The 14,394-nt window shown below is 39.8% G+C and overlaps 1 pseudogene; it reads right to left on the bottom strand.

The window, feature by feature from the left end:
• Positions 1-1,505: 1,505 nt before the first annotated feature.
• LOC103003398 (60S acidic ribosomal protein P1-like) lies at positions 1,506-1,827 on the bottom strand (annotated as a pseudogene).
• Between the last annotated feature and the right edge of the window lie 12,567 nt (positions 1,828-14,394).

Here is a 14,394-nt window from a genome sequence, read left to right as displayed (position 1 = left end):
CATAAAAACAAAAACCCCCTGCAATTATAGAGGTATGTCAAAGGGATATAGGAGCCAAATGAAAGAGCTTCCAATGGCCAAATTTGAAACAATTTGAGCAACAAAATTATCATTGGATTATAATTCGAAGTATAAAATAAATATCAACAAATCCATACTGATATTAATAAATGATTGAATAAATAAATTAAAGGAGAGTACACAAATCTCTTGTACAGAAGAATTCCAAATAATTTATGTAGATACTCTCTCAAGCCAGTGGAGCATAACTGCCCACTCCTTAAGTGTAGGATGTGCATAATGACTTCCTTATAAACAGTGGAGTTTGGAAAGAGAGACAGAGAGTAGTGTTGCAGTAGAGAAACAAGCCAAACACTGCCTCAGCCAGGCAATCAAGGTTCACCTCATCAATGATAAATCATGTTGATAGCATGTACCCTTGGTATGACTTGGTATAACTATGGAAAATGCATCAGACAAACTCAAATTGAAGGATATTCTGCAACATATCTGACCGGACTCCTTAGAACTGTCAGGGTAGTCAAAAACAAGGAAGGTCTAAGAAATGGTCACAGCCAAGAGGAGCCTAAAGAGATATGACTAAAGATGATGTGGTGTCCTGGATGGGATCCTGGAGGAGAAAAAAGGGGCATTTAGGTTAAAACTAAGGAAATCTGAAGAAAATATGGACATTAGTTATTAATAGTGTATCGATATTGGTTCATTAGTTGTGATAAATGTACCATAGTAATACTAACAATAGGAAAAAATGGGTACAGGATATATAGGAGCTCTCTGTAATATTCTTATATATTTTCTGTAAATGTAAAACTATCCTAAAAGAGTTTGTTAAATGTTTTAAAAATACCCTATCAGGATGGCTATGATTAAAAAGACAAATAATATCATGTGTTGGCAAGGATGTGGAGACACTGGAACCCTCACACACTGCTGTGGGAAGATAAAACAGTACAACCTCTTTGGAAAACAGTTTGACAGTTCCATATAATGTTAAATATGGAGTTATCAAATGGTCCAGCAATTCCACTCCTAGGTATCTACCCAAGAAATGAAGACATACACCCACACAAAAACTTGTACATGAATGTTCATAGCAGCATTATTCATAATAGCTAAAAAGTAGAAACAACACAAATATCCTTCAACTGGTGAAATAAACAAATATGGCTTACCCATACAATGGAATATGATTCAGCCATAAAAAGGAATGAAGTTCTGATGCATGCTACTACATGGATGAGCCTTGAGAATATTAGGCTAAGTAAAAGAAGTCAATCACAAAAGACCACATATTGTATAGTTCCATTTATATGAAACGTCCAGAATAGGCAAATACATAGAGACAGGAAGTAGATTAGTGGTTGCCAGGGTATGGGGAAAGGTGGGAATAGGATGTGTCAGCTAATGAACACAGGATTTCTTTTTTTTTTTTTTTTTTGTCAGCAAAGAGCTCCGCTCTTTATTGAACGTGTTACTAAAGAGGTTTAGTCAAAAAGACCAAAGCCCATGTCATCATCAGATTCTTCACATTCTTCTTTCTTTGCTTCTACTTTCCTCAGCTGGGGCAGCAGTGGTGGAGGAGGCAGGACCTCCTGCTGGTGCAGGTCCACCAGCCCCCACATTGCAGATGAGGCTCCCAATGTTGACACTGGCCAAAGCCTTTGCAAACAAGCCTGGTCAGAAAGGTTCAACATTTACACCAGCTGCTTTAATGAGGGCATTGATTTTATCCTCCGTGACCGTCACCTCATCGTCGTGCAGGATGAGGACGGAGTAGATGCAGGCGAGCTCTAAGACGGAGGCCATGGTGCGGGCAAGTGCTAGGCAGGGGCTGCCCGGCGTGGTTCTAGTCACCCGATGATGTGAGAGCCTCACCCCAACGCGGCCTTAGCCACCTAAGTGGCAGCTGAGGAAAGGGACAGGATTTCTTTATGGGGTGATGACAAGGTTCTAAAATTAGAATGTGGCAATGGTTGCACAACTCTGTGAATATACTAAAATCATTGAATTGTATGCTTTAAAGGGGTGAATTTTATGGCATATAAATTCTATCTCAAGAAAGCTGTTATCTAAGGGTGTTGATTTTGGGGGCTCTTTCTGTTGCTAATTTGTAATGTTATTGCACTGTGATCAGAGACTGTTACTCCTATGATTTCTGCATTTTTGCAGGCTAATAAATGAGTCATTTTGGCAAATGTTCCATGCGTATTTGCAAAGAAAACACATTCTATGTTTGGACAGGGTAATCTCATATATCTTATATATATATATGTATATATATATATATATATATATATATATATATATATTCAACCTTGTTGAGTAGTGTTATGAACTTCTGTATATCCTTACTTATTCACATGATCTGATGATTTCTTAGAGAAATATTTTACTTCAAATATGCCTGAAAGTCTGGCCAGCAACCCCAATCTTATCTCTTATTAAGTTATTCTGAACTATTTCAAACCTTCTCCACTTTTCTCAAATTTTTGCCACCCCTCCCCTAACCATCACATCCTACTTTATACATAAAATGGAAAGGAAGATGGGATTGCCTTCATCTGCCTGGTACCAAACATACAACTTGCAACTGTCTACCTTCATCCCGTTCCATTTAACTTTTCTCATTCTTCTAACAATAGAAGAACTACCCCTCCTTCTGAGACCCATTTCTCCACCTGCCCTTGGAATTCCATTCTTTTCCATTTTCTCAGAAACCTTGCCTTATCAATTATCCCTTTTCTCTCTTGATTCTTCAGCACCTCTCTCTCTCTGGAGTCTAATTCTTCTCTCCTTGAATCTGGGCTTGTCTTAGTGACTTCCTTAACCAAAAGAATGCAGCAGAAGTGATATTCTGGAATGTATAAGGCTAGGACATAAGAAGCCTTGCAGCTTCCACTTAGGCCTCTTGGAACACTTACTCTTGGACTCTTGAAGCACCATGTAATGTGTCTGCCTACCCTGAGTCCGTCCTTCTGTGAGAAGACCCAAGCTTGCCACGCGGAGAGGCTGTCTGGAGAAGAAGGTGTCCAGCCCGCCCCCAAATATTCTAGTTCTCAGCCATTCAAGTCATCCCAGCTGAGGCCCCAGACATCATGAAGCCAAAATGAGCTTGATGTGCTTTGTCTAAATTCTTGACCCAAATAAGCATGAGATATAATAATTATTATTATTACATTTTTGTGTTAAGCCACTAAATTTTGGGATTGTGTGTTAAGAATAACTAGAAAAGAATAACTAGAACGGGGACTTCCCTGGTGGCGCAGTGGTTAAGAATCCACCTACCAATGCAGGGGACGTGGGTTTGAGCCCTGGTCCAGGAAGATCCCACATGCCGCAGAGCAACTAAGCCTGTGCGCCACAACTACTGAACCTGCACTCTAGAGCCCGTGAGCCCACGTGCCACAACTACTGAGCCCACACACCTAGAGCCTGTGCTCCTCAACAAGAGGAGCCACCACAGCAAGAAGCCTGCGCACCGCAACGAAGAGTAGCCCCTGCTCGCCGCAACTAGAGGAAGCCTGAAGACCCAATGCAGCCAAAAATAATTAATTTTAAAAAAAAAGAATAATTAGAATGGTCAAAAATACTCCAATAAAGATGTTAAAAAAAAAAAAAAGAATCTGCCTGCCAATGCAGTGGACATGGGTTCGAGCCCTAGTCTGGGAAGATCCCACATGCCACGGAGCAACTAAGCCCGTGTGCCACAACTACTGAGCCTGTGCTCTAGAGCCCACAAGCCACAACTACTGAGCCCACGCGCCTAGAACCCGTGCTCCACAACAAGAGAAGCCACCACAATGGGAAGCCCGCGCACTGCAATGAAGAGTAGCCCCCACTCACCGCAACTAGAGAAAGCCTGCGCACAGCAATGAATACCCAACGCAGCCAAAAAGAAAGAAAGAAAGAAAGAAAGAAAGAAAGAAAGAAAGAAAGAAAGAAAGAAAGAAAGAAAGAATATGTCTAAGAAGCTTGAGGAAATTATTAAGCTATTACTAAGAAGATCAAGCAGAATGAAACCATTATAAAAAATTAATAGCAAGGTGGAAATCAGTTTCCTGAGAGGGATCAGGGGATGGTGGTCAAGTGGGCACTTCTACTTTTGCTGTGTTGTGGTTGTTTTATAGTGAGAATGAACCCATGTAGTATTTTGACAAAAACTTTTTAAAGTTTGATAATATTTTGTGTTGCTAATGGTGTGGGCAATCAGTGGTCATTCTGAAGGTGGGTGTGTATGTGCAACATTCCTTAAGGGTAATATGGCAGTCTATCGAAATTTAAATATACCTTCTTTTTTTTTAACATCTTTATTGGAGTATAATTGCTTTACAATGGTGTGTTAGTTTCTGCTTTATAACAAAGTGAATCAGTTATACATATACACATATCCCCATATCTCTTCCTTCTTGCGTCTCCCTCCCTCCCACCCTCCGTATCCCACCCCTCTAGGTGGTCACAAAGCACCGAGCTGATCTCCCTGTGCTATGCGGCTGCTTCCCACTAGCTATCTATTTTACATTTGGTAGTGTATATATGTCCATGCCACTCTCTCACTTCGTCCCAGCTTACCCTTCCCCCTCCCCATATCCTCAAGTCCATTCTCTATGTCTGCGTCTTTTTTCCTGTCCTGCCCCTAGGTTCGTCAGAATCTTTTTTTTTTTTTTTTAGATTCCATATATATGTGTTAGCATACTGTATTTGTTTTTCTCTTTCTGACTTACTTCACTCTGTATAACAGACTCTAGGTCCATCCACCTCACTACAAATAACTCAATTTCGTTTCCTTTTATGGCTGAGTAATATTCCATTGTATATATGTGCCACATCTTCTTTATCCATTCATCTGTTGATGGACACTTAGGTTGCTTTCATGTCCTGGCTATTGTAAATAGAGCTGCAGTGAACATTTTGGTACATGACTCTTTGAATTATGGTTTTCTCAGGGTATATGCCCAGTAGTGGGATTGCTGGGTTGTATGGTAGTTCTATTTTTAGTTTTTTAAGGAACCTCCATACTGTTCTCCATAGTGGCTGTATCAATTAACACTCCCACCAACAGTGCAAGAGTGTTCCCTTTTCTCCACACCCTCTCCAGCATTTATTGTTTCTAGATTTTTTGATGATGGCCATTCTGACCGGTGTGAGATGATATCTCATTGTACTTTTGACTTGCATTTCTCTAATGATTAATGATGTTGAGCATTCTTTCATATGTCTGTTGGCAATCTGTATATCTTCTTTGGAGAAATGTCTATTTAGGTCTTCTGCCCATTTTTGGATTGGGTTGTTTGTTTTTTTTAATATTGAGCTGCATGAGGTGCTTGTAAATTTTGGAGATTAATCCTTTGTCAGTTGCTTCATTTGCAAATATTTTCTCCCATTCTGAGGGTTGTCTTTTCGTCTTGTTTATGGTTTCCTTTGCTATGCAAAAGCTTTTAAGTTTCATTAGGTCCCATTTGTTTATTTTTGTTTTTATTTCCATTTCTCTAGGAGGTGGGTCAAAAAGGATCTTGCTGTGATTTATGTCATAGAGTGTTCTGCCTATGTTTTCTTCTCAGAGTTTGATAGTGTCTGGCCTTACATTTAGGTCTTTAATCCATTTTGAGTTTATTTTTGTGTATGGTGTTAGGGAGTGTTCTAATTTCATACTTTTACATGTACCTGTCCAGTTTTCCCAGCACCACTTATTGAAGAGGCTGTCTTTTCTCCACTGTATATGCTTGCCTCCTTTATCAAAGATAAGGTGACCATATGTGAGGGGGTTTATCTCTGGGCTTTCTATCCTGTTCCATTTATCTATGTTTCTGTTTTTGTGCCAGTACCAAACTGTCTTGATTACTGTAGCTTTGTAATATAGTCTGAAGTCAGGGAGCCTGATTCCTCCAGCTCCATTTTTCGTTCTCAAGATTGCTTTGGCTATTCGGAGTCTTTTGTGTTTCCATACAAATTGTGAAATTTTTGTTCTAGTTCTGTGAAAAATGCCAGTGGTAGTTTGATAGGGATTGCATTGAATCTGTAGATTGCTTTGGGTAGTAGAGTCATTTTCACAATGTTGATTCTTCCAATCCAAGAACATGGTATATCTCTCCATCTATTTGTATCATCTTTAATTTCTTTCATCAGTGTCTTATAATTTTCTGCATACAGGTCTTTTGTCTCCTTAGGCAGGTTTATTCCTAGATATTTTATTCTTTTTGTTGCAGTGGTAATTGGGAGTGTTTTCTTAATTTCACTTTCAGATTTTTCATCATTAGTGTATAGGAATGCAAGAGTTTTCTGTGCATTAATTTGTATCCTGGTACTTTACCAGATTCATTGATTAGCTCTAGTAGTTTTCTGGTAGCATCTTTAGGATTCTCTATGTATAGTATCATGTCATCTGCAAACAGTGACAGCTTTACTTCTTTTCTGATTTGGATTCCTTTTATTTCTTTTTCTTCTGATTGCTGTGGCTAAAACTTCCAAAACTATGTTGAATAATAGCGGTGAGAGTGGGCAACCTTGTCTTGTTCCTGATCTTAGTGGAAATGGTTTTAGTTTTTCACCATTGAGGACGATGTTGGCTGTAGGTTTGTCATATATGGCCTTTATTATGTTGAGGAAAGTTCCCGCTATGCCTACTTTCTGGAGGGTTTTTATCATAAATGGGTGTTGAATTTTGTCAAAACTTTCTCTGCATCTATTGAGATGATCATATGGTTTCTCGGAAATACTTTTACACATGCACAAAGATATATGTTACAGGATGTTCATTGCTGCATGTTTGTAGTAGCAAAAAATTGGAAGTAACCAAACGTCCCAAAATAGGGGAATGGTTACATGAAATGTGGTATGTTTTTATTACCAAATAGTACAGGCTTTAAAAAGAATTAGATAGATCTCCATGTACTATCATGAAAAGATCTCCAATGTATATTAGGTTTAAAAAGCAAATTGTAGAACTATATGTACAGTAATGATACCATTTTTTAAAAAGACAGTAAAGCTTATTTGTATAAATATAAATATATATGTACATAAATGCTGAGGAAGGCTGTGCACCAAACTTAACAGTGAAGGGACACTTCTTCTCTTTATCCTATGTTCTTCTATATTGTTTTTGTATTTTTTTTTACAAAAATGTGTTTGTGTGTCATTTGTATAAGTAAACAAAACCAAAAGGTAACCATTAATAGAATATAAATAGTTCATAGAACTTCCCAGCCACTAATAGTTAAAAAAGAAGGAAAAAAGGAAATTCAGTCAGTCCAGCAAAAGTAAGGAAAGGGGAAAAAGGGACAAGACAGTGTGATAATTAGAATTTTTAAAAAATGACAGGAATATGTACATCCATATACAGTTAGTTGTCCCTTGGTATCCACCGTGGATTGGTTCCAGGACCCCCTCGCCCCACCACCCTCCCCCTTCCTCTCCCTCCCCCCTCCCCCTCCCGCCACCTTCCCCCCTCCCCCCTCCCCCTTGCCCTCACCTCCCCCCCACCCCCTGCAGGAATAACAAAATCCCCGATGTTCAAGTCCCTTACCTGAAATGGTATAGTACATTCCACCCTCCGGATCCACTGATGCAGAACTGGTGGATACAGAGGGCTAAATGTACTATGCTGCCCGTAAAAATGGTGAGTTAGATCTATGAATACTGACACGGAAATATGTCCATGATATAATATTAAGCGAAATAAAAGTCACAGAACAATTCACACAGTGTGAACTATTTTTTTAAAAAAGCAAAAACTCTGTATATAGCTAAATATATAGAAAAAGATCTTTAATTAGCAAACTGTTAACTGAGATTACCTTTGGGGATTGGGGGGAGCTGTCACCTCATTTTGTAGTCAAAGGTTGTTGAGACCTGGACATCTCTAAATGTACAGCTGATCGTATTACTCCCTTCACTGCTTGAAGCCCTTCAGTGGGTTACCCATGACCTAATGGAGCGAATCCAAACTCTGGAGCATGACGTACAAAGTTTATCATGATCTGAACCCTGCCTGTCTTCGTCTCCCGCCATCCGCCCTGTAGGCCTATTGCACATCAGTCACACAGCATGGTCATGCTTGCATTTGCTTAAATGGGCCATGATTTTCCTCATACTTCCATGTCTTTGTATACATTGTTCCCTTTTTCAGGTAACCTGTAGATTTCCAGATCTCACCATCCTGATACTACAAATTAAGTTCATATTTGTATAATTAATATACAAATAACAATTCCAAGCCCCCATCTTCTGGACCATGGGAAGTCTATTCTTCCACCAGTTTGGATGGCGATTCCTCTAGCTCCTGAGTAATTTCAGGGAATCCAGGAGAAATGCTTAAATGTTCCAAAAATCAGCCCTAGTTGTCGTTTGCCATCTCTTCCAGGTATTCATTCTCCAAACTGCTATGCTCTAGCATTCAACTGATCACGACTTGCTGTCTTTATACTTTTTAAAACTTTTTATTATATAATTTTAATATATACATAAGAATATGTGTGACATGTAATTTATGGAGCATAATAATAAAACAAAAATTCAAGAACCCATCATCAGCTTAAGAACTAGAACACTACCAATGCTTTTGAATCTACCTAAATTCTCCCCCTTTGCTTCCCCTAAAGCAGTCCCCTATCATGGATTTTGTGTTTATTATTTCCCTTCTATATTTTAAGTTTTATCACATTATATATCCATGAGTTTTCTTATTTTTGAGCTTTACCAAAAAATTACCAAATTGTATGTATGTATTCTGTGATTTGCTTTTCTCATGTAACATTATTTCTGTGATTTATGCATGTAACTGCAATTTATTTTTCAATGCTGTGTAGTATTTTCTTGTGTGAATATACCACATTTAGTCATTCTGTCGAAGAATATTCTCTTGCCATTCTTTGAAGTCTGTGTCAAAGGTGATGCAGACTAGGAACAGAAAATCCTTAGCATGTTTTGAATCACTTCGTCCTTTGTGCCACCACTAAACATTCTCCATGTATCTTTTTTTAGCACTTAGCGTATTTGAGAGCAAGGGTCAGCAATTTTTTTTTTAATTTTTATTTATTTATCTATTCATTTACGGCTGCGCCGGGTCCCCGCCTCCACGCGAGGGCCCTCTCCATATGCGGCAAGCGGGGGCCACTCTTCATCGCGGTGCGCGGGCCTCTCACTATCGCGGCCTCTCCCGTTGCCGAGCACAGGCTCCAGACGCGCAGGCTCAGTCGTTGTGGCTCACGGGCCCAGCCGCTCCGCGGCATGCGGGATCCTCCCAGACCAGGGCTCGAACCCGCGTCCGCCACACCGGCAGGCAGACTCTCAACCACTGCGCCACCAGGGAAACCCAGCAATTCTTTTTTCTGTAAACGACTAGGTAGGAAATATTTTACACTCTGCGGGCCATATGGTCTGTTGCAGCTTCTGAACTCTGTTGTTTTAGCACAAAAGCAGCCACAGAAAATATGTAGATGAATGAGTATGGCAGTGTTCCAATAAAACGTTTTTTATAAAGATAGGCAGCTGGCTGAGTTTGGTCCACTGACCATCATTTCCCAAACCCTGCTCTAGTTCGTCTGAATTCCTGTAGCATTGTCCAATATTGCAGTCATACGTGCATCTGTATCATCTCATTTCTTTCTCATTATCTTATTTCCCATGCCTCATCACCCCCTCCTCCTGCCCTTTGTGATTCTGAGCTCCTATATGTAATGATGAGCCCAACTTGTCCAATTCCTGAAACAGTGTGGCTCAAAGCAAGAATTATCAGTAGCCACAGCTCCAACAGCAAGTAGGGTATAGAAGTAAGGCCCAGTGCTAAGAGGCCTAGGAATTGCTGTACCAGATTTGAGACTGGGATGCTGCCTTGATTTCTGTCCTGAGCACTCCAGGGTTTCTGGTTAAGACTGAAACTACTCCCGAGAACTAGTCTCCTTGCAATTTCCTGAATATGCCTTATTCTCTCTCACCTTCAGGATTTAACTGTGCTCCCCATTTTTCTTTTCTGTGCCCCACCCCCCGCTCCTTCCCACTCCCCTTTCCTGGCTAATTCCCACTTACCCTCTGGGATTTAAATTTACTTTCTCTGGAAGCTATTCTTAACTCCCCACCCCTACCCTTTCTCCACCCCACCACACCCTACCTTCTTAGGCTGTGCAGGTGTCTCTCCTGTGTGTTCCTATTACCAGCCTTTATCTGCTCTGTCCTGTAGTTGTATGCCTCGCCCACTAGGCCAGTTGAGAACTGTTTGAGGGCAAGGATTGTCTTTGTATACTCAGTGACTGGATCATGATGGGTCCTCGGGCAAGGTTTGTTCAGTGTTTGCTTGGATTTGGCTAGGAGGAGCTGGATTCAACCTTTGGTGAGGATCAGCCACTGGCTGAGGGTCCAGCCAGGGAAAGGACTGATTTTCTATAACCAAATTGCCACTCTCTCTTTGAAGGTGCATTGCTTGGTGCTGTGTGCTGTGTGCTTGATGATGGCCTGAACTAAATCCAAGCTTGGGCTCCTTTTGAGCACTGTGATTTGGCTCATCTCCATAAAGGAGTTGTTTCATTATTCCTCATTTTTTCCTCCTGGTGAGTGGGGCTCTGAACGTTTTTTCCTAACTTGTCTATTACTTGAAACGTTTTTATGGCATGTCTCCTTACTAAATTATAAACTATGGGAAGTACTGTATTTGGAGTTAGAGAAAAGCTGGGTTTGGTTTAAGTCTGTGCTTTGTGACTTTGGCAAGTCATTTTAACCTCCTGCCCTGAGCATGTTTCTCATCTGTAAAATGGGGATGACACTTGACCTATTTCACAGTGTGGTTATGAGGATAAAATAAGATTGTGTGTGAAAGTGCTTTGAAAAACTGTAAAATCAACTGCAAATGGAATTTCGTATTAGTTCTGTATTCCCTTATGACATCTAGCACCATGCCTTGCCCAGAGTAGTTTGCTCAATACATTTTTGTTGAATGACCAAATGAATTGGCAAGAGAGATAATGCTATCTGTGGGAATAAAGAACATTTAATAGAATCAGGAAAAGCAGATCATTTGGCAATAGAAACATCCATATGGTGAGTGATAATTCAAAAGTTGGGCATTTATGGATAGCTCCAAACCTACATTTCCAATGTCTGCTCTTTGTTTTGCTTCTTTAAAAAATTTAAATTTTCTTTTAACATGATTTTGGCAGCTGAGATAAGCTGTCAAATTTGACTTGATGCTCAATATGCAGTCCTCTCAAAGCAGGGTTGGCCCCAGGCAATACTGTGAGGTCAGCAAAATGTACTCTCAGAAATCTTTCCTCCCTTGATGGTAACTTTCCTCCCCTACCCACATTGCAGTGCCTACACATAGTTCTGTTTACCTCCAGGCACTTAGGACTTTTGTATTATCCTTTGTTCCCAAGAAGCATTCACCTAAAAGGGTCAGGAACTAAGTCTCCCTGGCTAATTTGCATTTGAAAAAAGGATTTCTAGAGAAGGCGGCTATTTTTATCAAAAGGAGTGAATAAATAATTGTGAAATTTCAGGCATTAAAAGGAATACAAAGGCTTATCAGCCTCATTCAGATCACAGTGGTACTTATTTCACCTACAGCTGTTGCCTCAACCCTGGAGTTATGTAGACTCACCCAGAGAGCTTCTTAAAAAAACTGATAATTGAGGCCCTACTCACCGAGATTCTAATTCTGTTGGACTAGGTGCAGACCTGGGCAAAGGTGTTTTTTTAAAAACTCCCCAGGCAATTCTGTTGTGCAGTTAGAGTTGGGAACCTCTGATTTAAACGTAAATTGGCCCTGCTCTTAAGAAAAGCTGAATGCCATTGGAAGATCAAACCTTAAAGCAGGGTGGGGGTGGAAGGGCTGTGAGAGGCATTGATAAAGTGAACAGAAGGTTAAAAATAGGCCCAGCAACTCCTTAATAAGCAAGTGCTTGACAGCACCAAAGGAAGAAGTAATCTGTGACTGATCTGTCCGCCACTCCCAAACCCCCAGGGGAAACTGCCTGCCCCTAACTGTTGGTCCTTAAAAATCTACTTTCCAGATGGTTCACAGGTTATGACAGTAGATAAAATCTCTGAGATAAGGAGATAAGTACTCTAATGGTTGATGTACCCAAGTCAGTAAATCTTCAGTTGCTAACTTTACATAGAAGAGAAATGATTTTGTTAAAAACATGAGATCTGTGTCATTTATTTACATTTTACTGAACACCATAGGTTCAGGATTTGTTATTAACTTCCTTGCTTTATAAAGCAACTCCAGGATGGACAAAGGGTGAATTCACATTGTGTAGCTGGATCATCATTGCTTAAGCTTTGGCCTCCTCAGTCATCCCCTAGCGGTCCCTTACTACTGATAGCATAACAAAACCCTTATTATGGTATAATGTTTACTACGTCACCACTGCTAGGTTTGACTCCTCTGTATTTCCCTCCTTCAGAGATGGTCCTTCCGAAAAGTGGGTAGAGAACATGGACCAGCTTTTACCCAGCAGTTGTCTTTTCTGGACACATTCTTAAACAATGCTTGCTGCAGGAACATCTTTCTGAGAAAGCAGTATCTCCTACTTTTAAGGAAAATCCCACCCATGGATAACAAGGCTTCAAGGAGTGACTATTCACTGACAAGCCCCTCCTCAGAGATGTCTGGAGAAGACCCCAAACCACGCACCCTGGGGAATCTCCACGATCAAAAAAGGGAAACTGGTTACACTGCCTTTTTAGAGAGATGCCTACAAAAATAGGGGAATGGACATTAGATAGTCCTCTGTCTTTATTTGTATCTCTTCCTTTATGCATATACTTACCTTTATAAATAGCTACAGATTTGTTTATTTACTTGATTAAAAGAAGGCCAATAATAACTGTACCTCATCTGGCAGCATTGTAAAGTTTTATTAATGTTTCTAAGATATGAGTTGAACTCACAAGATGAAAGATTCTGTATATGGAATATGTTAGGTGCCCAATCGGGTTTAGTCTGATAATGGCCATAATTGTATGGTGTCCTACGTTGCACAACTTGAGTATTGTGGTTTCATTGAGTTAACCTTGAAAAATGAATTTTAATGCTGAGAATGTCTTTAATGTTGGTTGGCAAACATTTGGGTATATAGAACATAAGCTTATGTTTTAGCTGGCCCCAATTAGTCGATTCTTGATGTAAAAGATGTTTTACAAAGCAATGTGGGTTTTTCTTCCTTTTAAATTGGTCCAAAGTTACAAAAAGACACAAAGTCCTGGTCTTCATACATCACATAGTAATATCTAAGTTGGTTTGTGCCACAAAATGTAAATGTTAAATTTAAAAAATTACATAAATTACGTATCCATATTAAGATGTGCTAAATATGTGAGAATTGACCTGGCACAAAATAAATTGACTGTAAAATGTCAAAAGGAAGATTTTTTTAAATTAATTAAATTACTTATTTATATAAATTTATTTATTTATTTTACTTTTGGCTGCGTTGGGTCTTTGTTGCTGCGCATGGGCTTTCTCTAGTTGTGGCGAGCAGGGGTTACTCTTTGTTGCGGTGCAGCCTTCTCAATGTGGTGGCTCCTCTTGTTGTGGAGCACGGGATCTAGGGCGTGCGGGCTTCAGTCATTGTGGCACATGGGCTTAGTTGCTCTGTGGCATATGGCATCTTCCCGGACCAGGGCTCGAACCCGTGTCCCCTGCATCAGCAGGCGGATTCTTAACCACTGCACCACCAGGGAAGTCCTCAAAAGGGAGATTTTTATTAATCACTAAGAAAAAAAAGAAAAAATATTTTCCTGCAAAACTCACTTAAGGATATTTCATGGAAAACTTAACTAGTAGGTTAGACTACTGGGTCATTCAAAGTGAGCTAGAGCTCAAGAGTCAAGTATCTGTGCTTTTAGAGCTAACATGTAATGTGGAAGACTGAAGGGCTTAGATAACCGTGTCAGACTGGGAGCTATTATTACTACCACGTAGTTGGATATTAACAGGATTCAGCTATCCTGTATGTTAGTATAAAAGTTTATCTTTGTATGGCACTAATTTTTGTAATTTTTAAAATAGCTAGCACTTCCATACACCCTTCTAAGGAATATACTTACATGAATTAGAACAAGGCCTACTTTTTTTTTTCTTTTTTTTGGTCTTGAAAAGTCCCTGGTTAAAATACAAATCCTCCTAGAAAGGGTACCACTGTGGGCCGTTATCAGCTGGCCCATCCATACACCCTTCTAAGGAATATAAGTACATGAATTAGAATGACCTTTATCATTGTCCTGAAAATTAGCCAGTTAATCCTCCCTTATGAAGACTTGGCATTATTTTATTCTCAATCAATGAAATACTCAACTCAGTAAGTATTTACTCTGCATTTACACAGTTGTTCAGCACCGTGTGAAATGTGAGACACAATAAAAGAGGGTTTAATATTT

This window comes from Balaenoptera acutorostrata, chromosome X (genome assembly GCF_949987535.1).
Source record: "Balaenoptera acutorostrata chromosome X, mBalAcu1.1, whole genome shotgun sequence".
NCBI lineage: Eukaryota > Metazoa > Chordata > Mammalia > Artiodactyla > Balaenopteridae > Balaenoptera > Balaenoptera acutorostrata.
This window is presented reverse-complemented; position numbering and strand designations above follow the sequence as displayed.